At 46.7% G+C, this 25,183-nt stretch overlaps 1 long non-coding RNA gene across 1 annotated transcript in view; it reads left to right on the forward strand.

The window, feature by feature from the left end:
• LOC119401208 (uncharacterized) overlaps window positions 1–25,183 on the forward strand; it is a 174,503-nt gene that overhangs the window by 141,724 nt on the left and 7,596 nt on the right. The window lies entirely within an intron of this gene.

Below are 25,183 nucleotides of genomic sequence, written 5' to 3' on the forward strand. Positions count from 1 at the left end.
CTAACGGGCGAAGAATTGCAAATGTGACAGATTCTCTCGGCCGTGTAACAACTCTTCGTGCCCTGCGCGTACTCTTCTCTCTCTTATATATATATATATATATATATATATATATATATATATATATATATATGCACCGAAAGCCGGCGGTCATCCGATGAGCTTGAGTGCGTATCAGTGACAAATCGCCATCGGACACCCTGCCGATTACCGTACGACGGTAAATCCTCTTTCTTTCGAAAGAAGCTTCGCTCTATTTATGCGTTTACATAAATGTACTGTGATATGATGTCTTTAACATGTTATAATTCAAAACTGAAACTTGCGCTTCTCCTGTGCGTATCAAGTTCAAAACTTGAACAAACACACTTACGAAAGCAACGGAAAGAAGAATCATGTTTTTGCTTTCTCAACGTTTCCGCTTATGGAGCGGCCTTGATCAGAGTACAGGCCTTAATTTTTTTTAGTTATTTATGTCAGCGTATTAATGTTGAGCCCTGACCGTCGCTATCGATCATTTGTTTGGTTTCTCGACAGTTAGCGCTCTCGTGATCATTTTGTAATCGCGTATTGAAGCGCGACGTGTGTGTTCTTTGAAGTGGGGTATGCTTAGTCCGTCCGGGGCTGATATATATACTGAATCACTTATTAAAGGGGCACTCGAGAAAAATGGTAACCGAGTTTAGATTGATGAAAGTGTTCTTGGAGAGAGGTTTTAAGGCGAGCTTGTTGGGGCATATCGCTCTATACTTCTTAGAAAACTCTGTCTCCGCTCCCTGTATTTGTGTAGACTAATAATATCGATATAGTACATGACAAAAAAATGGGCATTGTTGGAGGGGCCCGTTTCTTTGTTGGACAAAACCAAAATAAAACCCACCGACACTTAAGCCAAGGAAACCATAGGGACATTATTTGTTTGTTTTTAACTGTTGTATAGTGATTACGACATTAATTTAAATTAATTAAAACACGGACAAAAAAAAGCACCCTTTCCGTCGGTGGGATCCGAACTCAAAACGTTCGGATAATAGTTTACTAATATAATATAATATAATATAATATAATATAATATAATATAATATAATATAATATAATATAATATAATATAATATAATATAATATAATATAATATAATATAATATAATATAATATAATATAATATAATATAATATAATATAATGTGACGTGCCGTTGTGGCCGTCGGAATCTATGGGTTCCGAGGCGGCGTAAGAAAGACGACCGAACACATTGGAGACCAGGAAAGGACTACCAGGCCCTTTTCTTTATTCTGCGAAGCTGCCCGAGCGCGCGCGAGGTCGGCGTCGATCTTCTTCGTTTTCTTCGCGCGAAAGCGCGAGACACAAACCGAGCGTCGTCTGCTATCGCTCGTGACATGCCCGGGTTTTGAAAGTAGTCGTCCCGACGTAATACATCACGTAACACTAAAACAGAAGATTGATGAAACATAACTAAATAACCTAAACAGTCCAATATATAAATATTTACAAAAGTCAGTCAAAGCATTTCCACTTGCACGCACGCAAAAGTATACACCAACACTAGCAATAATTAACACTGAATCGAACACGTGCACAGTTTAGTCCGAACCATGAGGTTGATCCATCTGAACAATGGGTCTTAGATAGGGTCCTTGAGGAGCACCAGTTGCCCTCTCTCAGACACAACGTCTGTGTGGTGCTTGTTGAAGTGCTCTTTTGTTTTTCTGAAGTCAGTCTGATGAACGTGGCAGCGACCTTTCTGGCTTTTTGCAGTCATTCACGCACTACCGCGAAACAGCTTGATTCTTCTTTCAGCTATTGAGGTTTCCGGCGGCTGAAAACAACGTCTAGTGGCAGCACTGGATCCACTGGATCCTTACCGTTCATCAAGAAGAATGGGGTTTGACGAACCGTGCCTTGGTACCCGGTGTTGTAGCCGAATGTAACATATAGGACAATACCGGCTCACTTTTCTCCCCCGGCGGCAGTCATGGCACTCATCTGGTTGATTGTCGTATTGGCCATTTCGCACAAGCCATTTGCGGCGGGGTGATATGCGGTCGCACAAGAGCTTCGTCCCTCTGATAACCATTACAAAATGTTCCTCTTCAGATATACGATGCCAGGCCACGGGAACTAACTTCTGTGATGAAATTGGCAGTGCTTGCTCCCTAACCAGGTAGACCTTGCGTAGCCTTTGAGGAACAGATACCGCAAAGCTCTCCGAGCCCCAGTCGACGACGGCTCTTGAGGCCCGCAAAAAGTCGTCGCCTAGAAGGACTCCTTCGTGAGGCAACCGGGAACAATGACAAAAGCATGCTGCAGTGCTTAGTCATCCACTGTTACCACAGCTCTGACTTGACCCAAGTTTTGCAGGTGATGGCCGCTAGCTCCTACCAAACGTAGGGACGAAGGCCTTATGCTTAGTTTGAGTTTATCAACTAGTGGTGCCGTAATCAAACTTTTGACAGCTCCAAAGTCCAGGATGCCTTTAATTTTTTGTCCGTTGATGGTGACAGGAACGGAAAAAGTACCCGCTTCTGAGGCACACGACACCTGCTCAATTACTGGCGACTGCTCGCGGGCATTGGCGTCACCAGCTGTGCGTTTCCCCGCTGTTTTGAACTGGAAGATTCAAATTCTTCCTGCCACTTCAAAAATTCTTCCGTTAGCGGTAGTCGACACTGCGTGACAAAGTGACCACTTCTGGAGCAGTTCAAGCACAGTTTACGAATTCTCGGGGCGTTTCCTTGGGATCCTTCAAAAACACGCGTCCGGGAATGAGTCGAATGCCGCAACGGAGACGGCTTCCCATTTGCGTCTTCTTTTTTAGGCGCGTTTCTCTGGGCTACTTGATCCTCTGAAGAACCACTCGACTCTATGCTATCTGTGCGCTGACGATGGCGCATAGGTTTCCGAGGCGAACGCTTTGAGTTAACGCGGCGTTCAGCGGATGGCGTTGTGGATGGACTCACGCGTTCTTCTGGATCCGCAGTCTGAACGCTTTCCTCAGAATTGCTGATCTGGTCGAAGCGCAGAAAGGAACTTGTCATTTCGTCTAACTTGTCTTGTCAAAAAAGTGCTTCTTTGCCTTAAGTGACAGTGTAGCCATGATGACTTGACACTTTTCTGGTTGAAGTACGGGATAACTGCACTGTTCCATGAGGTCCAACTTTCGGTACGCGAAGTCTGTACAAGACTCTCCTGCGCGTTGCGTTGCTCCGAACATTCGCTGCTTAGACGTTACATCGCAATCCATGCTATAACGTCGGCGGAACGCTGCTTTCATATCAGCCCAAGTAGTGATATCGGCCACCTTTGTGTGGTGACGCACCCATGTAAAGTCTTTAGCTGGGAGCCTCGAAATAATGAACGGTATGGCGACCTCCTCAGGAACGCTGAAGGTTTTGAACCAATAGTCGACTTGGTGAAACCAGGCGTTCAGGTCTTTTCCGAGATGCGGTAAGGAGCTCGCCGCGAAACTTGAAAGTCGGTCGCGAGCGTCTTCACCGTTAGAAACGCATTTGATATTATCGCTTCTGGCTTTGCTTTGTTGATTCCGCGAGCGGCGCTTAAAACTCATCGACGCATTACTTTCCTCTGCACTCGTGCATGATGCGGCGTCAGAATCCTCATACGTTCTCGACTCCAAGCGCTCGATGCGTTCTACAAGTGGAGCAAGTAGGTTGCAAAAGAAGTCGTGACTTGCCTGCAGCTGCGGGTCAAGAGGTGGCTGTGGTGCGTCATCGGCTTTAGCAGCGCCGCGGTCCTTCGAAGTCATGGTTTTGAGTCCTTCCAATTCGCGCCGGAGCTGATCCATCTCGGTCTTCAGGGCACCGGCTTCGGACACAGCTGACCTGTAGGCTTCCACCCGGGCGGCGTCATCCAGCTGTTCGAACACGTCGATGGAACACGGGGCGGTCGCCATCTTGGGTTCACGGAGCCGACGTTGTCCTGAAGTCAGTGGTTCAGCCAACGGAGCGCGTCGAGAGCGACGTCCCCACATAGAAAATATGAACTAGTGTGCCTCGATGTGTGCGCGACAAAACGCGCATCAAGGCACCCTAATATGAACGTCTTCTTAGCTCACCCCGAGACGTTGGGCGCCAAATGTGACGTGCCGTTGTGGCCGTCGGAACCTATGGGTTCCGAGGCGGCGTAAGAAAGACGACCGAACACATTGGAGACCAGGAAGGGACTACCAGGCCCTTTTCTTTATTTTGCGAAGCTGCCCGAGCGCGCGCGAGGTCGGCGTCGATCTTCTTCGTTTTCTTCGCGCGAAAGCGCGAGACACAAACCGAGCGTCGTCTGCTATCGCTCGTGACATATATAATATAATATAATATAATATAATATAATATAATATAATATAATATAATATAATATAATATAATATAATATAATATAATATAATATAATAGTAGCCTAATTGATTATTCATGTACTTAATACTGTGCATGAGTAATCTGTCAAATGCATGCCTGTTAATTGATAGAGTCATATGGTGCTTGTCCAACCTTGCGACGTACTCATGTATGTTTTAGCGCAGTTTCTAAGAAAGCGGAGTGCTCTCGAAGGACGCTGTCTTTGTTGATTTAGCGATACCGGGTGTTTTATGTTAGCTACCGCGGTGATGTAGACCAAATCTCCATTTTTCTTTGACTCGTCTGGTGACACCGACGCGCCTGGCATGCACTTTAGCCCACGCGCATCTGAACGCCGAAACAGGACTAGCATTTCTCGCTAAGAGACTTCCGAAATTGAGAGAGAGAGAGAAAGAGAGAGAGAGGAGAAGCTTGTGTAAAGAAAGAAGCGCTACTTTCCACGTCCCTTTGGTTGCACGTCTAACTATCCACTACTAATTGCGCTGTTCAGAAGGCTAGGAAATGGCAGCACGAGGGGAACTTAATCGACAACTCAGAGCACAAGGCACAAGACGCATTAAATCGGCAACTCGATTTCCCTCTTAGTGCTACAAACCTGTGAATGCTAATTTTCCCTTTCAAAACCGTTCCTACGCCATGCGGGGCTCCGCTGAACTGATTTGCAGTACTTAGTGTCCATGTGCTTCGAGCAAGGAGGTTTTAAAAAAAAATCACAGCATATCCACGGAGTGAATGATGATGAGTGGGCGAAGCTGCGGAGGTTCATCGGTAAACCGTGAATCTTCCGTGAATTCTGCCCAGTACATCATCACCGACGTGAGATCGGGCGCGTTTATACTAAGGGTTCGATGAGTTATGACGACTTGCAGCTCACTTTAATTTTACATGTACGCTGTGAATTTTCATTGTTTAGAAAACCATTGCTTTAGAAAAATCTGGCGTCTTTCGTTAAGCAGCTGGCGTCTTTTCGTTTTGCTTTAGAAACATCTGGCGTTCTTTCGTTCTGCTTCTACAAAACATCTGGCGTCTTTCGTTGGTTTATTTCATCAATCAACGGCGTTTTGAACAAAATTTTTATTGTTTAATCACGCACAGGAGAAATCTCACCGGGCACTACCTTGGAGGTAAACAATGGCTGCTAATGGGAATGAGAGACAGAAGAAGTCGGCTTTTAGCTAACACTTACACTTCTACTTCTACTAACGTTTCCTACTGGAACATGCCAATGGCTGCTAATGGGGAATGAGAGACAGAAGAATTCGGCTTTTAGTTAACGCGCACGCTGCGAATTTTTTATTGTTCAACAACGCACAGGAGAAATCTCCCACCGGCACCACCTTGGAGGTCAAGATCTGGTACTAGCGTTAAGACTGGTTACGCACTACAACCAGGCCCCGGAAAGTCTCAAGTTCTAGCGATCGCCGCAGAGGGCGAAAAAATCGACCGCGGCGAGTTCCATCGATATGCGCGCAGAGTGGAGCTACTAACTCCTCTTTTAGCGGTCGGCTATCTTAGTTTGCATTTTCCCTGCTAGGGGCGCTAAACCACCCAAATTTTCAACTTTAAGAAATTGTTTTGCGCAAGCCAATGAATCATTCAAACATGTTATTTTGCTTTGGATAGCTAGAGAGTTACTTATGTTTAGACTTAATATGTATAGCTGCTTTTTAATTGAAGTGTCAACGTTTTAACACTTCAGTGATGACTAACTGGACCAAAATCCAATTTGTATCCATCTTTTCCGTGGCCGTTGGCGTTCAAATTGTTCGGCGGCAAGCACCTTTCGCTTCAGTTCGCAGACGCCCTTTTATCTTTACAGCAATAGTAGCTGACTCAGTTTACCGGCGAAATTAGGAATGCCGCAGCGATCGAGATCGAGGGGTACGTTTGACGCTTTCATGGAGTCGATCTGTTGATTCCGCACCGCAAACAGGTAAGCCGGAGCGTCAGTTATGCTCTTGTTCAATGGTCCGTCGTCGTTTCTTTGACATTTGTTACATCATTAATGTATTACTATAATGACGAATACATAAACCACATATTGTTCAGTGTCAGCTTTGCATTGCCGTGTAACTTGCACACCCGACACGTCTGGTTTGCGATTTCGGTGTACTGTACCTAAAGGGATTGCGCGTGATTTTTCAATAGGACGCCTAGGCAATTTGAAGTGGCTATGCGTGCAGCGTTTCTAATAATCGAGCACAAGTTTTTTAAAAGAGATTTTATATCCGCGAGGGGCGCGAACAGCGGTGATTATTGAACGTAATGGTAATCGCATTAGGTGAAAGAGAACGTTTAAGTGCTTTGGGGTTCTTCATGAATGATTAGATGGTGTGAAACATTTAGATTATTATCAGCAGTCCTTAAAGTCAAGGGAGCTTAAAGTTAATGCGGTCTCTAGGGGTCTCATACCCCTCCACCGATATTGAGACCTAAGACCCATCTCGCCAGAATGTAGGGGTGTGTGTGTGTTGGGACTGTCGAGATTGTTCAGAAACTCTTATCATTTTCCTTGGTTTCACGATTACTATAAAATCTAAATTTTTAACGAATTTTGCCTGATGAGTATTTTGTACCTTCCACCCTGTAACGGCAGTGGTTTCGCGAATAATATTTCTTAGGTCACAAGTGTCGAAGCTTCGTTTCGCTGCTTCCATAGATGGTAATTTTCATTGTTTACTTGATTGAAAGTGTGTATTTCATCTGATGTGCTTTTTTCTAAAGCGGATATAGAATTAATGTAATGATGTGTACTTTCAGAATACCAAGATTTCCTCGACTTCTCTCCAGAACTCTCAGCATCAAAGTGTGAGACCAGTAAGTGGGAGCTTTCCAAAAATAAAGCACAATGCCACTGCTCCTGCTTAAATTTATATAGTGATATACAGCATTCTTTTCCAGTGCCCCTCAATATCTCTCCACCAATACAAGAGCCAGCATCCTAGGGGGCACAGGAGCCATTGCCAACAGCACCAACTACACAGAGTAGGTATTGTTCCTCTTATTAAAGCAAGATTAATACAAGATTACATAGTAATTCCAGTAAGTGTGTCTTCATTCTACAAAACAAAAAGGAATTATTCCCACATGCGTCCCCAATATATAAATATTGGCACTACAACTGGTTAATGATACAGCTCATTACATTAAGTAGATGCTTTCATTAAATAAATGCACTTTTGTTTTAATGTTTTACTATCTGCCACTGGGTGTGTGCCTACATTTGGCCAGTCATATGTGTGACAAAAATACATTTTGCCTGTGTTTATTTTGTTCTCATAACATGCAAAAATACCAAATTAGCCTTTTACACTAACCTGACCTGGTATTTCAATTTGGGCATAGCTTGCAAATTTTGTAAAGGATGCACACAAAATTCCAGGTAATAATACGTTGCATTAAAATACAAATGTACGTGTTTCTAGTGTACCAAACTTAGCAAACCATTTAACCAAGGTGTAAGTTTTAAAGTCTCTTGCTTAGACTTAACATTAGTGATGTGGCTTTTTGATTTTCCAGGAACCCCAAGAGCCAGGACCAGGACTCGGAAAGTGCTCACTCCACGTGATATGAAGAGGCTTCAGCACTACTGCGATGAGAACTCCCACCTCCATCAAATTGTTGCAAGACTTACAAAGTCCAAGAAACCAATTGCATCTCATGCGCAGCTTCTTGAAGCAGGCAGGTACCTAAAGGACTTTTTGGAAATTCTAAGAGTGCAAATGCATCTGCAACCACTGAAAAAACATGGGAGACGATGGCTGATGCAACTTAGACAGTTTGCCCTCAGTCTTTACTTTACAAGCCCTGAGGCATATAAATATCTATCAAAGGTACTAAGTAGGGGTGTGCGAATAGTGAAATTTCATCTCGAATCGAATAGTGCCGCATAGTGGCCGAAAATATCGAATAGTATCGAAGCGTGCACTGTCAGTAACGGCAAGAGAAAGGAAAAATCAAGAAAGCTACGGCGTGGTGACAGGTTTCTTACGTGCTTGTTCGGGAGTTTTTTTTTTTTTTCTTCAGGTTTTATGGGCGCGCAACCATGTTGATAGAAGAGCTGCCATTCCAGTTAGCCGTGCCACTCTTAACCTCTTGGGCAACAGAGGGTGGTGGTACGGTAGCTAGTTTTTTCTTTTTCGTATAATTGTACAATACGGCTCATCTGGCAACGGTCACGTTATTGTGCTCCATGGCCATGCTCTGGGCCCAAAAATCTTCAGGCGCCCGTTCACAGCAGCGTTTTGTTTGAGCACCGGAATGATGGGAGTTTCTGAACGAGTGGTGCAGTACGGCAGTGGTGAATGTGCAGCGTGGTCAAATTTTTACATGTGAAGCCAATCCTCAAGGGTTTCGCATGCCAAATTCGGGACGTTCTACGGCACTTGCGGCATACGCGACCGAACTATTCAAAAGTCCGTACCTTCGTTTCGGAAGTGAAGTTGAGGAGGGCTTGCCACTTTTCTTGTCTTTCTTTTTTTTTACGTGCTGAAATAACATAACCTCCTCTAAAGTAAACACGCGCTCATTTTCGAACCAGGAAATTGGTGAAAGTTTTAACAAAGGCCTATTGTAACGACGTTAGCGTTAGTTTTAGCCACCCCACCTTCACCAAGTTGCACCAGTAGCCTTTGTCGCGTTTTAGATATTCGTACTGTCGAATTATTCGAAAGTTTGAATACTAGCTATTCGAAAGTCGAATCGAATTATTCGATTAGTTAGTATTCGACTCGAATTCGAAACTCGAATATTCGCACACCCCTAGTACTGAGCCTTCCCACAGTAAAGTCCTGAAGGACGTGGCTGTCGGCCGTAAATATAAAGACAGGAGTTCTGCCTCAGATTCTCGAGTTATTCAAAGGAAAGGCAAAAAGAAATTGGGAAATTCAAGACAGAGCTTGCTGCCTAATTTTTGACAAAATTTCATTAAAAAGAAATCTGCAGTATGACCCTAAGAAAGACATCATACATGGATATGTTGATAATGCCAGAGAAAGAACAAATGGCACAGCGCACACTGCAGCAGTTGTGGTCTCTGGGATAGCGAAGAAATGGATACAGCCAGTAGCCTTTTTGAGAAGAGAGGGGACAGTTCACGCAGGGCCCCTTTTAATGTCATTGAAAAAGCTAATCATTGAGCTAAAGGCATGTGGCCTCTTCGTCAAAGCATTGGTTTGTGACCAGGGTAGCAGCAATTGCGTTATTGCAAGGACACTGGGTGTGAGCCCTGACAGGCCTTCCTTTATTGATGATAAATAGAAGATTTCCTTCATTTTTGACGTCCCCCACCTGTTGAAATGTATGAGGAATAATCTGAGTAAGCATGATATTCCTGTTGGTGATATTGTTGCTTCCTGGGGGCATATTAAGATTTGTGTGAATCAACACATCACCTGAAACTAAAATGCCTACCTAAATTCACTGAGGGCACATCTATGAAAGTGCATTTGGTAACATGAAAGTAAAGTGGGTGCTCAGCAACAGTGTCTATCTGGCAATAGAAGCATTCATAGCATTTAATGTTCTCCACCAGAAGCCACAAGCACAGCTGAGTTTGTTGTGAAAATAGATCACTTGTTTGATTCATTTAACAATTCTTGTGTAAAGATCGCTGAGAGAAAAATGAGGTATACAATTAATACTTCTACAGGGCACATTGAATTCTTGCATTCTTGGATTGCATGGATTAAATCTTGGAAATTCAAAGAGCCTAGGCAACCAAGAACCATTTAGGGCTGGCAGGTCACAATTAAAGCGGTTTGTATGCTGTGGGCAGATCTGCAGGAATCCTATAACTTCAAGTTTTTGCTCGCTCGTCGTCTGAATCAGGATCCCTTGGAGAACTTGTTTGGGATCATTCGGCAGCAGCACAGCTGTAACGAGACTGCAAACACATTTCAGTTCACTGCCGGTCTCAGGCATATCATTGTCGGGAAGCTCTTCAAGCTTTCAGATGGCAGCAACTGCCAAGCAGATAAGGCTGTTCTTCTAACTGAGCTAAAGAAATTAAGACTCGATCAAGAAAGTCCTACTGTGGCCGACACCTTCAGCTCAAACCTTTCAGACACCGAAGAACCAGCAGATGTACTTGAATCAAACATAGTTTGTTACGTGTCAGGATACCTAGTACAAGCATTTCTGAAAAAAGCACCATGCTTACAGTGCAAGGATCTCTTGAAAGACAAAAGCCAAGATTTGTCTTCACCAAACCAAATCTCCATGATGTTCAAAGCAGTGGAGATGCAGGACAAGACTCGAGGTAATTTAACAGTGCCCACAGAAGCAGCTTTCAATTTTGTCAGAAAATTGGAAGAAGCATTCTCTGTTCAAATAGGTGCTGTAGCACACTTGAGAGGGGTGTCAGAGAAACTGCTTCGTATTATGATGGAAGTGACTAATGGCCCATTTTGCAGTGCTCACTGTCGCAAATTGTTTCTGCAAATGTTTGTACTAGGGGTGTGCGAATTGTGAAATTTCACCTCAAATCGAATCGAATAGTGGCCAAAAATATCGAATATCGAATAGTATACTTACACAAAATGTGTACCGCCAGTTACGGCAAGACAAAGGACAAATCAGGGGCGCTACGGCGTGCCGACAGTTTCATTACGCACTTGTTCGAGAGTGGCTTTTGTTTCAGTTTCTATGGGCGCGCAAGCATGTTGATAGAAGAGCCGCCATTCCAGTCAGCAGCGCCACTCCAAACCTCCTAAAGACTAACAGAGGGGGGTACCGTGGCTAGTTTTTTCCCCATGGTCGTGCAATACGGCTCATCTGACAACGGTAACGTTGTGCTTCATCGCCATGGGTGCTCCGTGCCCAAAAATCTTCGGGCGCCCATTCACAGCAGCGTTTCAACTGCGTGCCGCAACGATGGAAGTTTCTGAACGAGTGGTTCGGTGTGGCAGTGGCGACTGCCCAGCGTGAACAAACTTTTACAAGCAAAGCCAATGACAGAGGGTTTCGCAGGTCAAAGTCGGGACGTTTCACGGCGCTTGCAGCATATGCGACCGAACTGCGCAAGAAGTCCGTGCCTGCGTTTTGGGAACAAAGTTGTGAAGGGCTTGACAGTATTCTCATGTGTTTTCCTACGTGCGGAAATGACAATCTCTTTTAAGATGAGCGTGCGCTCGCTTTTGAACCAGAATGTCAGTGAAAGTTTTAACGGAAGGCCTAGTGTAACGACGTTAGCGTTAGTTTTTGCCACCCCACCCTAACCAAGTTGCACCATCGGCCTTTGTTGCGCTTCAGATATTTGTCCTGTCGAATTATTCGAAACTTCGAATACTACCTATTCGAAAGTCAAATCGAATTATTCGAAACTTCGAATACTAGCTATTCGAAAGTCGAATCGAATTATTCGATTAGGTACTATTTGATTCGAATTCAACACTCGAATATTCGCACACCCCTATTTTGTACATATTAGAATTCTTTGGAATTCAAAAACAGAGAATTAAGCCAGGCAAAGACTTGGAAGTCTGCTGCAAAAATTGACTTAGCAGTTCAAGACTATTGTTTTTGTGCTCATACACTGCTGTGTTATAATTGTTCTAAGCAAAAAGGATAAGCAATCCAAGGAGCTCATGACTTGGTTGTACAATTTTACTTGTTGTCCATGTGTTTACAAGCAATGTACTGATATTTCCTACAGTATTGTTGTGACCATGAAGTGTTTGTTATGTATCTGTGTTGTGAATTAAGCTGGTTACTTACAATGTGGGAACGCACAGAATGATTACACCATACCTATTACTTTCTGGACACTTGCCGTGCTGTCAAGTGGGCTCTTTACCAAGAAAGGTTGGAATTTTCCCAGCCCGCTTGTCTGCGGTCAGCTGCAAGCTGAAACAAATTTTGTGCTACTCCGAGCCATTACTTGCCTCTTTGGACAAACTTAGCCGATTGCCTCTGCGGAGAGAAACTAGACGTTTGGATAATTTTTCTTCCAGGGCGAATTTATTATAGGTTCGCTCCACCAGTTAAAATAGTTTTGAATCCATAGAAATTTAATATATGAATTGTTTTTGGAGAATTACGCGCTGAAACCACGATGCGATTATGACGCGCATCATAGTGGGCACTCCGCATCAGTTTTGACCACCTGGGGCTCTTTCGAAATGCCTGTCACGGCGGCCGCATCCATTTTGTCGCCTAGTTTTCCTAGGCGATAAAACAAAACAAATGCGGCCGTCGTGGAGGGAATTCACACCCACGTCCTCGCATTTACCAGCGCGGCACCTTACCTGCTATGCTAAACTTGTCAAGAAACAAGCCAGTAGTAAGGAAAATACGGATTCGGGTGGTTTGAAGTCAAAAGGTCGAGAGAAGCGAGTTTGCCAGCCACTGAGTTTTGCGCTGCAAGCTATCGTATTCTCTCCGCAAGGCTACCGGCCAGGTGATGTCCCAAAGAGGCTGCATAAAATTGGCACGAGGAAATAGGGAAATAATTATAGTGTACACGAGCGTATACATACGTTTCGTAGCTCTTCTTGCTCGTGCGTTCGCGCTTTATGAGCCACTACTTCACGATGTAACCGCGTTGTTTTCTTGTGTGAACGCTCAGTGGTGTACTTTGTCTTGTAATGATTTATGAATATGTAATAAAACATTATCAGGCTTACACGTCGCCGGTGTTGTGTGCGTTAATGCCAGTTGAGGCATTGGCGTCTCCTGGCACCTTCGTAGCATTTCACACAGTTGGGGCACGGAATACACACGAAAGACAGTTCAGAAGATTCATTACGACACTCGCAGGGCTCGGTAAGTGAACAAAACGTGGCATATACATTTATTTCTTTTGTACGAGCACGGGCGACCGGAGCGCACTGCACAGCAACCAAAAACGAGCGACGGCAGCCATATTGCATAAAACTCATTTCCGTTTCCTGTTGTACAACGGCATCTCTTGGTCGGCTACTTTAGTTCACAACGCCACCGCTACCCTTATTTCCGTTGCACTGTCAAAGGTACAGTTTCCCTTCTCTAAGTGTATGGGTGTTCTCTGCTACAACGGGGCCGAACGGGTGCCGCTTTAAGGAGCTTCGCCCCTAAAAATTCTGGAGTGGAAGCTCTCGCAACGCCTTGCCACCGAAAGTGAAGCCAGATTTTGCCCACCAAAGACCTCGAAACATGCTCTTTTCTGGTTGCGCCTACTTAGAGATCAAATGGCTTTGATCTGTTAGTGTAAATGCTACGTTTTTATCAAATAAAAGATCGTTGTTGCCGACAAAAGTAACCCGTCGAGAGGAGTATTGGCGATTGATATCCAATAAAATTTTCCACGGCTTTGAGGCTTATTTACGAAAACTAGTAACACAAAGACACACTTGCAGAAGTATCCGACCCGTAAAAGTTGTCATATTAAACTTCTCCGGCGTGCGTGGCAAAAGCTCGCTTTCCTTCGCCAAACGCCGATGATTTATCGTGCCCCTACTAAGATGGCGGGCGCAGCCGCCATCTTTTGGTGGGCACGGCTTCACTATTGCGCAATAATCGCCACTCCAGCAATTTTTTTAACCTCCTTGGCTTCGAGTTGTCGATTATTTCGCCCTCGCGCTGCCATTTATTAGCATCCTAAATCGTTTAATAGATGCAACTACTGCCCCAGATAGGCGTTGGCCCGGAACTCGATCCCAGGACTAGGACAAATTTTTCAACTAGGTGGCTTTGTGCTACAAACGGGAAGTTACTAATCTTCTCTATTTTTTAACGCTTCTTTCATATTGCGGGAATTGCGAATAGCCGATTTACTGTTAAATCTTCTTTCTTTGATTCTGTAGTCTCTGCGCTCATTCCCCCATCTTCATTTTCCGTGCTCACTTATGGGCTGCAGAAATTAGCGCCCCCTCTTCTTTTACTACCCTCCCCCTTATTTTTCTTCCTTTCTTGTGTGGCCGAGACGCTGTTTATGTTCTTCCTTTCTTCAGCAATCTTCCACACAAAAAAAGAAACAATTCCCGTTCTTCTTTTTCTTTTAAGTATGGCCCCCAGGCGTACGCCACTACCAGACTAAAGTGTCCCTAGTACATAGCCAGGTCACGGCCGAGCGCCGCCGTGACCAGGCGCAGCTGGATCGCTTTTAACCGTCCCTTCCCAGTCGTTTAGTTCGAGGCAGCGCAGTAACGCAGCAAGCACGGAGATCGGGCTAATTGGTACTAATCCAGAGCTTCTGAAGGCGCAATACAGGCGATACACGAAAGAACAACACAAGTTCCTGTGTGTAAGTTTTTGTGTTCTTGCCTGGTGTAGTCTAAGTCGCCCTTCCAGAAGCTCTAGTGCAGCATTGATTCATCCTATCGCCCATAGAAGCTCGCCCAACGCACTGTGTGCTTGCGGGCGTGTCCGTGTTTTGCCTTTGAGCGGTCGTAGATTAGCGAGTTCGGCCTAAGCAGCTGTCCGTAGAGTTTACAGTGACAAATGTCCGTGGTGTGACACCCCCCCCCCCCCCCCCGACACTGGAACACTTAACGTACCAGTGCACACGGCGTCCGGCAGAAGCTGTATTGCTGCTAATTAAAGACAGGCTCGTAAATTGGTCGTGGGAGGCGCGACTCTCCGAACTGGACTTGGGAAGCCGGTTGGCGACCCTTGACCATGCAGGCCCGGTGAGCCGCAATAGCCACTAGGGCCTTGGACGAGGGGCTCCAGCAGCAGTAACCAAGGAGCCTTATGCTTCTCTCTCCTGCCGAAATTGCTAGGCTCAACACTGGCACCAGTGGCTACGGGCACTTCAAACATGCCGGATAAGCCATCACCCTAACGACGGTTTATGTAAAGACCACCGCGGTGGTACGGTCGTTACGGTGATCGGCTGCTGACCTTTTGAAAGACGCGGCTTCGATCCCGGCGGCGGCGGTCGTACTTCGGTCGAGGCGAAAATGCAGAGGCCTGTGTACTTAGATTTAAGTACACGTAAAGGAAACCCATGTGCTGGGAACTTCCGGGGCTGTTCACTATAGCGTGCTCCATAATTGTAGCGTGGTTTTGGTCACGTAAAACCCCCGATAATATTATTCTGGTTTCTGTAAGGATCTGCTTGGACATCATTCCTCTGAGGCGGCTTCTTAACTAAGAAAACTGGCCACTTCGATCAACATCACGTGTTACAAACTCAACTATTTCTTGAAACGGAGAACCCAGCCTTCAACAGACACGTACACAAGAAGAGAAGAAAGACGACCACACACGCTGGGTCTTTCTTCTCTTCTAGTGTACGTGTCTTCTGAAGGATGGGTTCCTCGTTTTCAAGCTATGTACCAACTGGTCCTACACCAGACTCTGCAACTATTTCCACTGTTGTGTGCATTTGGGCCCGTCGTCGTGGCACCAAGTAAACAAATCCCCAGACATGAGAGTTAGGTAAGTCCGCGTAGTACCCTTCGCTCCAATCGCACATCTGAACTCTCGCATCGTCCTCCAGTAACCTTTAGCAGGAAACTCAATGCCGCTAGTCACTCTGCAGCCGGTAGCGCACCTGCGTATACTGCGCCGACTTACTCAGAAAAAGTGATTTTTGGGACGTGTTGCACTGTCACTTGCTGCAGTACTGTTTGCGGGTGTGTCGCGCAGCCACTTCTTCAGAGCTCGTGCTTGGATTTTGTACATACGCACCAGCGTTGTATGCTTATACATCCCCGATTTTGACTTATCTGGGTCTTTGTCCGTCCTTGAAACGACGGTCACCCTTCCATGCTCCAAACTGAGGGTGAACGATGCAAGAAAACATCATACTGCCAATCACATTTTAATAACATGTCTGGCGTTCGAGAAAGATAGAACTGTGTTTGCGAACTGTACAAAACCGCTAACACCTCTTCATGTACGTTTAATGATCTCGGAAGATGCACTCGTTGGTTTCGGGGTTTTGCGGTCGTGTGTCCGCTCAACAAAGTATTTAATTAGGTTTTATTCCTTTTATCACATTCATTTTGTCTCTTTCTCTGAACACTGCCTTGTCGCTGGCACTTCACAACCTTTGTCGTTTTTTTTTCGCCAAAGACTCACCCTGACTTTCTCGGCTCAACCTCACATGATTTCCGTAGCATACCCTGTGCAACGTGCGTGGGGCGTGATTGGGTCTGGTCACACTGGGCATTATTTAAAACATTACGGCGACGGCGAATTTTCCCCTGGTTCTTCTCTGTAGTTGCTATCGCAGATAAGTGCCAGACGCGCTCAGCATTGGTCAGTAAATCGGTCGGAGTGTCCCTTCTCCTCCATGCGTACGGAGCACGGCACTGCTATATGTAACGAGCAGGACAGGAGTCAGGGTAGGAACGTGGACAACTTTTTTTTTCTGTTCGACAGCCGCACCCAAAAATAGCACAAAGTAACGCTTACGTATACGCAAGCTCCGTTGGGGCCCCGGCACTAAACCTCTCTAATGCCTTCTAAAGTTGTACCCGACTGTATACTTCCATAAGCGCACCCTGCCGCGTGAAGAACGTCTCTCATTGACCCTGGGGCGGATGTTCCCTGGCGCCATCCCTGTTATGCCGGTGCTAAAGCTCCGACTGTCCCTCTCACGTAGGACATATAGACAATGAAGCGAGCTCTTTCCGTTGAACTAGGCTTATAAAATTTCCTCGCCGCGCAAAACGGGCATATCCACTCTTTCGAAGGCTGAATATACGCTGTGCGCGCCTGCATCGATTTCCGACACCCTCGACCGGCAACACTGCCCCTTCAGCCGGACGCCCCTCGATCATTCTGTTTACTGTGCGACTCGCTGGCCTTGTCGCCTTTCGATTTTCCAACGTCACCGTGCCACCGGCCTTGAAGTTACCTTTATAGATTTCTTTCTTTTCTTCCTTACTTGAATACTTGGGCTGCCCTCCTTTGTCTTTCGTGGCCACCGTCGCCGCCTGGTCGATATGTAGCGGAAGGTAATCACTTTGGAGAATGCCCCTTCCCCCCGTGCTCAATAAAGCCTCTCCACTAGAGACTTTACCCTGACTCTGTAGCGGTAATGGGGCAGATGGTGATAACGATTTTCTCCACAACAAGTTAGAACAGAATACATAATTATGAAAAAAGTCGCAGTTTCGCTGCAACGGCGAATCAATGAATGTGATAGCAATAAATTGGAATGTAACGCGAAGAACGGAAAGCAGCTCGAAACTGCCAGCGCGTCGCTCGAGCCCAAAGGACGCACGAAAAGAACGCACACAGGACGAGCGCTAACTATCATGCGTCACAGCTCTACACTGGAAGCCACGGTGTTAGAATAGTGTTAGAACACCGTGCTGTGTGCCACGCCTTGCCACGGTGTTAGAACACCGTGCTGGAAGCGCACTGCTCAAACATAAAGCAGGACGCACGAAACGAACGAACAGGTACACACAGAACGAGCGCGAACTAATTGTCCCAGTTGTTACTTATTTCTGTTTGAACAGCGCGCTCCTTTCGCAAACGCGGCCGCTGCAGCGAGCGAAGTGACCTTCGTACGCTCTGTGACTTCAGCGCGGACATCGCGGGGAAAACACTAGACATACAACCCCCCCCCCCCCCCCCCCCCCGCCCGCCAGCCGCCCTCTTCTTTCCTCGAGGTAAGCGCACGAAGGCGACCACGTCCTGTAGGGCGAAGAGCAACGGCGTTCGCAGGAACGGGGCGACGATCTTGAAAGCGCGCCACGTGTGCACATCGCGCCATCTGTGTGGTAACTAAGAAAGCATGCTGATATAAGTGGTGTATATAAATAGCTCGCCGTTAGCATGCAGGCTGAAAGACGTTGCTGTTGGTGGCCTAACCGTCTAACGCCGCGCGCTGGAAAGCGGGAGGTCGCCCGTTCGATTCCGCGGCGTCGGAAAGTGTTTCTGAATTATTTTTCTTTGTGGCTTTGATATATATATATATATATATATATATATATATATATATATATATATATATATATAGACATATACATATGCGGTGCATGATGACGGCGACGGCAAAAATCAGCCGAGACTGTCCATATAATTGCTATCGCAATAAATGTGATGGTACCTTGCATGGAGGAAACAAAAATGCTAACGAGCATCGAGTCACAACTTAACATATATCAGCTTTAAAATCTAGCGCTTCCTGAAGATAGGTGCTACCTACGGTTTTTGCTGAGCCTCCTAGCATACCCTCAGTCACCTAGTGCGAAAGTGCATCCGGTGACCTTTCGTGGTATCGCCACCGAGATGTTATCAGTGTTCGCGATTATCGGTAATATCGGTAAGGAAAACGCGCAGGCGCAGTAACACCGTTCGTATGCACGTTTTCAAGGACGGCTGCCTGGGTGCCGCCATATCCCCCCTGGACTGTCTAATATGCGTGACCCTGCAAAAGTGCACTGCCGAGGTAGCGACGTCAGCGTGCGTCAGGCGTCGTACTCCCGTTCCACAGACCAGAAAAAAATATTCTCCCCCCTCCCCGTTGAAAAAGATCTATACGGCACACAGGCGAAGCCAGGGTGGCGGTGGGGGGTCGGAGAGTTCAAACCCTTCGGAAATTTTCGAGTTTTGAATGTTTGTATCTACAGACACACACGCGATACTGGTGCGACGGCATCGTTTGTGTGTACCAGCGCTTGCCCCTCAACAGCTGAAATAGTAATATCTGAGGTTTTATGTCCCAAAACCGCGATGTGATTATGAGGCACGCCGTAATGGAAGGCTCCGGAAGTTTCGACTGCCTGGTGTTCTGTAATGCGCACTGACATCGTACAGTACACGGGCCTCTAGCATTTCGCGTCAGTCCATACGCCCTCGGCGGCCGGGACCGAACCCGCGACTTTCGGGTCAGCATGCGAGCACCGTAACCACTGTATCGCGGCGGCGGACAACAGCTGAAATCGCGTTCCCGTGGGCAATAAACGAGCTAGCAATAAACGGGCTATAAAGCGGCCACTCTTTGAGAGATTAGAAAGCACATAGACCGAAACAAACGGAAACCGCCCGCGATACGAAACCAAACTTACCGCCGCGCGCCCGCTCAGGCGCCGATGTACGAGCGATAGCCGATGGCCCGGCATAAACAAACTTTGGAATGCAAACCAAAGGTCAATAGGCTCCCCAAGCATCGCTTAGTGGCGCTGCTACTCTTGACAGGCAGCGCCATCTCTGGCAGAAAAAATAGAAACTGGGGGCAATCAACGCGCGTTTTCCCTCCTCTCCGACGCGTTACCGCTCGCTTCCATGCACGTGTAGAGCTCTCGCGGTGCACTTGTGGGCCTCACAGTGTACCGCCTGCAGTGTGGCTTCAAAAAGATCTTCAAGCTGGACAGGCACTTCCGGAAACCGAACTTGTTAAAAGGAGAAAGGCTCGCCAATCACGTGTACGGTGAAGAACAGACGATCGACGACAACGAGGCCCGACTCAAAGCATTTCCCAAGTCGTGATTACACTGTGTAGGACGTATACCTCGAGGTAAGTCTCATTATGTCATGTTAAAGATACGTAATGGTCCATATGCACTCCGAAATGACGCCGTGCACGCTTTCGATGTTCTGCGTTGTGGACTATGAATCATATGATTGTTGTTTTGATGTAGCACGCTTGCAGTAACAGCCGTGTACTTTCGTGAAAAAACGTTTGCGGCGTGGGAAAAAAAAATCGCAGATCCCACGCGTTGTGGGAATTGGTTTCATGCGAAGCAGTCAGCGAGTACTTCTATGCTGTATTTTATGGCTTTGAGCCATGCGTTACGAGGTGGACCGAGGTGTTTTTCTTAGTGTAGTAGCTGTGTGCACATCGTGGGCTTACCAGGCACGTCAACAATACTGGCGTTTAAAGGGTAACTTATGCTGCGACGTAACGTCAGCAGAGTAACGTTAGATCACATACGTCACTATTATCGAAACGAAGTGCACTTTACGGTGCGATGATGTGGATATCATACGTAACGTTCGTTAGCATATTCCTCCGGGGTCGAGCAATGCTTCAATATAGCTTGCTGAATCATATGAATACAAATGTGATGTTTATTAGACTGCTATAAAAGCGGAGTCAACCCTGGAACCACAGACGTTAATCTGGTATAAAGCCTGTGTCGTAGGAGTACATATGTAGTGTTCATTGCTTTCTTGTAAAATTAGATAGCTAGCACCACAGCCACAAGTGACGTTGCACCGACAAGGCTGTTTTCCAAACCTGTTTATATACCTAGCGTGGCTCTGTGGTTGAATGCCTGACTGCCACGCAGAATGCTTGGGTTCGATTCCTGTTGGGATCCTAATTATTCTTTCCATTCGTCAGGTCAACGCTGCCGATGTCGGTTTTAAATTACCAATTTGTGTTCTCGCCGTTCCTGGGTACATACATATGAACTGTCAATCACCTGTGGCGCATACCCGTGCACCGCGGCCCGCGGTAAGCGGTTATGTGCCACACGTGTCTGGAGGAAACGGTTTGACGACGTATACGACAGGGTTTTCACGTCATTCATGTCATGACCCTGCACTTATATTCGTCAGATCATCTAACCCCCCCATGTAAATTTTGGTCTACACCAAGTTAAGGAGGCGATCATCAGAGCACCCAGACGTAGGCGGCTAGATAGATAGATAGATAGATAGATAGATAGATAGATAGATAGATGCATAAATAGAAACGCTCAAAGTGCCAAAGGTTCGCTAAGAAATGCTTGGCAGTTAATAAATTATACAGCCATGGCACTGTTTCCTGAGGAGGTTAGAGTCAAGTCCTCCGTGCCGCTGGAGAATCACCCACCGATTAAGAGGCGAGGCAGCTAGCTGAGCTCTAACCACTGTGAAGCAAGTTGAACTACTCGCCTCGTTTTTTCGGCTCTCGCGTCATGCTTGTACTCTCTTTTTATGAGAATATTGACTTTACATGCGTGTAAAACCTGCTGCGCGAACGCGGCTACAAAATCGCACTAAGTCAGAAGGTGGCTACTGCAAGGCGGCAGTTGCAAAGCATATATTAAGTGCCAGTTATATTTAGCGGCTTAAATATATATCACCCTAATAAAGTGACAAAAGCAAAGCAAACCAGCAGAACGATGTCAAACTTTGCTGAAATGCACAGACGTCCGTTTCCGGCGTGATAAAGCAGCCTTCCCGACGCGTAAGTTGCAGGCGCCGAACATTTTACAAGGTGCCGAGTTCAGTTGAATTCAACCAACCGAACAACGCTAACGGTATAACGCGAGTGTGAACTTTCAGCAACGACGTGTAGGTCTCACGAACACGGGGAATCAAAACACAAAGTTGGTTCACTTACAACCGTAACTGGACATTCACAATGCGAGAAGAGAGCGAGTAATCATTACCATAGTCGTTGCGTGCATGCGCCGCGTTACGTACTGATTCAGGTAGTCGAAACGAACGAAAGCGATGAACTGAAGGTAGCCAAAACAGAACGCGAGACAGCGCTGTCAGCTAGGATCCCCCTTACTGCGGTGATCCACGCTTGTCGCCTTTATTTCTCGTGCGACATGCCCGGAAACCGACACAGTTTCACACGTGAATCGCGTGCCTTGGTGTTGTCTGCACTGTTGTGGCAGGGCCACGACACAGCAATACTTTGGACTCCGCTTCCGACGGGTCGCTTCTGCCAACGCGCAAATGCAGCTTCGCACAGCAAGCCTCTCGCTTCACCGTGCCAAGCTGTCGGCACGCCACCCCAGTTCACCACACCGACTGAGCAACGCGCGCGCGCGTGTTCCCGCTGCCGACAAACAGGCTGAATCGGCTGCGCATGCCCCCAGTTTCGCCAGAGCTCATCTCCAGAGCCGCAGCGCGGCGCTGTTGTCGCGCCGTAAACTTGAGCTTGTTTTCCCTATGGTGCGAAAAATCAATTCCTTGCATCCCCGCAGAGTGACACTACTTGCTGGTCAAAAAAGAAAAAAAAAAGACTTCAAAATTTTTGGTAGCTTTTCAAACATACAGACGGCGCCGGAAATGTTTACAGCATAGACCGTCACGTTGGGGCTTGTTTGCAGCGCCGTGTGTTTACGTCACTAGTTTCAAGTTACTCGCTGTGAGGTCGTATATTTTGACAGCCGCATGGTGTAGCTTGCATGACTCTTTATCGGTGAAAATGGATTACGCCGTTTTTCTTAGGGAGCCAAAGATTCACATATAGCGTTTTGATAAGCAATTTTGTTAGGCCAATTTGGCCAAAATAGGGGAGAAAAAAAAAACTCAAAATTATGACGTCACGCTGACGTTCAAAAGAGCTCAGGATTAGGCGTGAAATTTAAGAATGAGACTTTGACCTTCACTACCTTCCGTGGTTATGATCCTGCGCTGGTGCTAATTTGTGACAATACAGTTCTCAAAGAATTTATCAGTTTAAACTCATGTAACTCGTACCTTAGTGTGATTTTATGAATCCCAGTACTACTTTTCGGGTCTGGCCGTTAAGTCCGTCCAAACCTAGCCAAGTTGAGCCGAGTCGGTGTTTCTTTGTAAATAAGGGTGTTCGCAACCCCTGCATAAGAGGACCAAATTGCGATAGTTGGTTGACGTTCTTTTTGTAATGGTTTTAACTGCGCTAAAACAATGACAACAGAAGAAAAGTTGTGAGTTGTGGTGGGAGCAGTGGCGTAGCCCGGGGGGGTGGGGGCACACCGGGCCCGTCACCCCCCCCCCCCCCCCCGAAAAAAATTTCTGCCTACGCCACTGGGTGGGTGTTGTTTAGTTGCTAGTAAAAAACTGCGCACGTGCTGTCTTCTTCTGTTGTCCTTGCTTTAGCGCAGTTAAAACAATGAAAGAATTGGCAACCCCGAGCCGAAATGGGTTTTGTGTAGCGACTTCAGCGCGTACAAGTTTCATTGCGATATTATATGTACACTCCAGGTAAATTTCTGCTGTCGCCGTCATGTTCCACGTAAAATCCGAATCGATAAATCGTATGCTCTCTGTGCGTGTGAAAGCGCACGAGCGGTGCCGCAGAACGCGGCTCAAGCGGTGATGAAACGAGCCAGCCGTCCCGTCGCGCGAAAGGCACGTGGAGGTGGAGCCGGAGATGGGGGCTGCGTACTCCCGGCGGAAAATGCGCACCTTGACCGATCGGGCCTGGGCGCCTTCGGTCGCGCTCGCCGTATCTTTAGAGGGTATCATCAGACGGCTCATACCTTTGTACGAGTTGTGTTCTCATCGTAATGTTTGTGTGGAGGAATAGACAGCACGAAGGCCGCTTCACTCGCTACAGTGGCCGCGTTTTCTATGCCTACGTTTTTTTTTTCTTGAGTTACGCCATGTCCGGTCCTAAGGAGTGAGCTAGCAATACTTCATATAACAGTTCCATTTTTTGTTATCGTATTCATTGCTTCGCCATTGGGGCGAAAGTGTGACTTTCTTTTATTACGCCGACGGCGTAATAAAAGAGGTACTTCGCTTGACGTTCATCCACTTTAAGCGAAGTACCTTGCAAGATGCAGGAAATTCTCGCTGAAGTTTAGTTTCTAGTATGCGGGAACAGTTTGAAAACAACCGTACAATTTGTTTATTAGAAGGGCTAGCTCACATTCGCTGTTATGCTTCTAACTGTAATTGACGTACATATTAAGGCGAAAGCCTTAGATGCCTCATAAAACGCGAAAATTGACCGTTGCGTCCCGCGTCGGCGGCGTCAACACGATTGCTGCAAATATCATGGTCACCTGATGATGTCACCATACGACTTCGCAGATCGTCAAAATTTGCTGCGTCAGCGTAACGTCGCAGAACGTGACGTCACGTTCGTCGCATGACGTCACATCGGCATCGTCGCTTGGTCAAAGGTGGGCCGATCACGGAGGCAGTGCAAAATCAGGTCAGGGGCAGAAAGGCTGCAATGCCTCCTATCCTGGTGGCAGCGCAAAACCACGTTAGTGCAGAAAGCTTTCGATGGGGGGAATCAATACATCGACTGTGAAGAAAAAGAATATGGCTTTCGTCTTCGAGTCGTCTTAGGCGAATCTATTAGGGGACCCTGTGAGCTTTTCTCCCCCTTCTCCGATGCTCCTCCACATCGTCATCATGATCAACATCCCCTTCCTCGTGACTCTATGGGACCATGCAAAAATGGCGTTTCTATAGATGAGACCATGTTGTTTCCTTCCTCCATGGCTGAACGTTGCGCGCAGAGTTTCCTACAATACTTACTAGAGGGAACGTTGGCGCTAGTGTCTATGGGAGCTGCAACGCATGACGCTTCAGCCAGCATGGGAATGATGGGTAGTACACAAATTTGTCTAAACTTCGTTCTTTCGGCTCTGTTTGGCTCCGCGTCGCCTGCATCCGCTTTGTCGCAAAACAAAGTTCAACAAAAGTCAGCAGTTTCACTTCACCACTTTAACTTTTTTAGGCTCACCAAATCTAACCTGGTCACGAAGTTCACAACGGTCTATTCTTTTATCCGAAACAAACGCCAAAACGCAGCAATAAACAAAGCCACAAGTACGTTTGAAGCCTCAAGCACGAAGACTAGGCAAATTTGTGTACTACCCATCATTCCCATGGTAGCTGAACGATCGCAGCGCCAGAGTCCCCTCTAGTTAATTTTAGGAAACTCTATGGTTGCGCGGCGTCAGCTGCTCCCCGGTTATATCCTCACCGGCTGCGCGTGTTCGCTGATGGAACTCCCCGAATCCAGGCCGCCAGTGAAGCCCGAGTCCGCAACAATGGGACGGCTGTAGTGGGTTCTTTTCTATCGCGAGCGTTGGAGGACTGTAATCCTGCGAATGCATTTCCGAGAATTGCCCGAATCTATCGGAATTTTAATACGCGCGCGGCCCCGTGGCAACAGATGATGACGAAGCGGATTCGCGGAAAGACGGTCGAGCGTCGACGCGAAAAGCAACCGGTGCAAGCGTA

The sequence above is a fragment of the Rhipicephalus sanguineus genome, chromosome 8 (genome assembly GCF_013339695.2).
Source record: "Rhipicephalus sanguineus isolate Rsan-2018 chromosome 8, BIME_Rsan_1.4, whole genome shotgun sequence".
Classification (NCBI taxonomy): domain Eukaryota; kingdom Metazoa; phylum Arthropoda; class Arachnida; order Ixodida; family Ixodidae; genus Rhipicephalus; species Rhipicephalus sanguineus.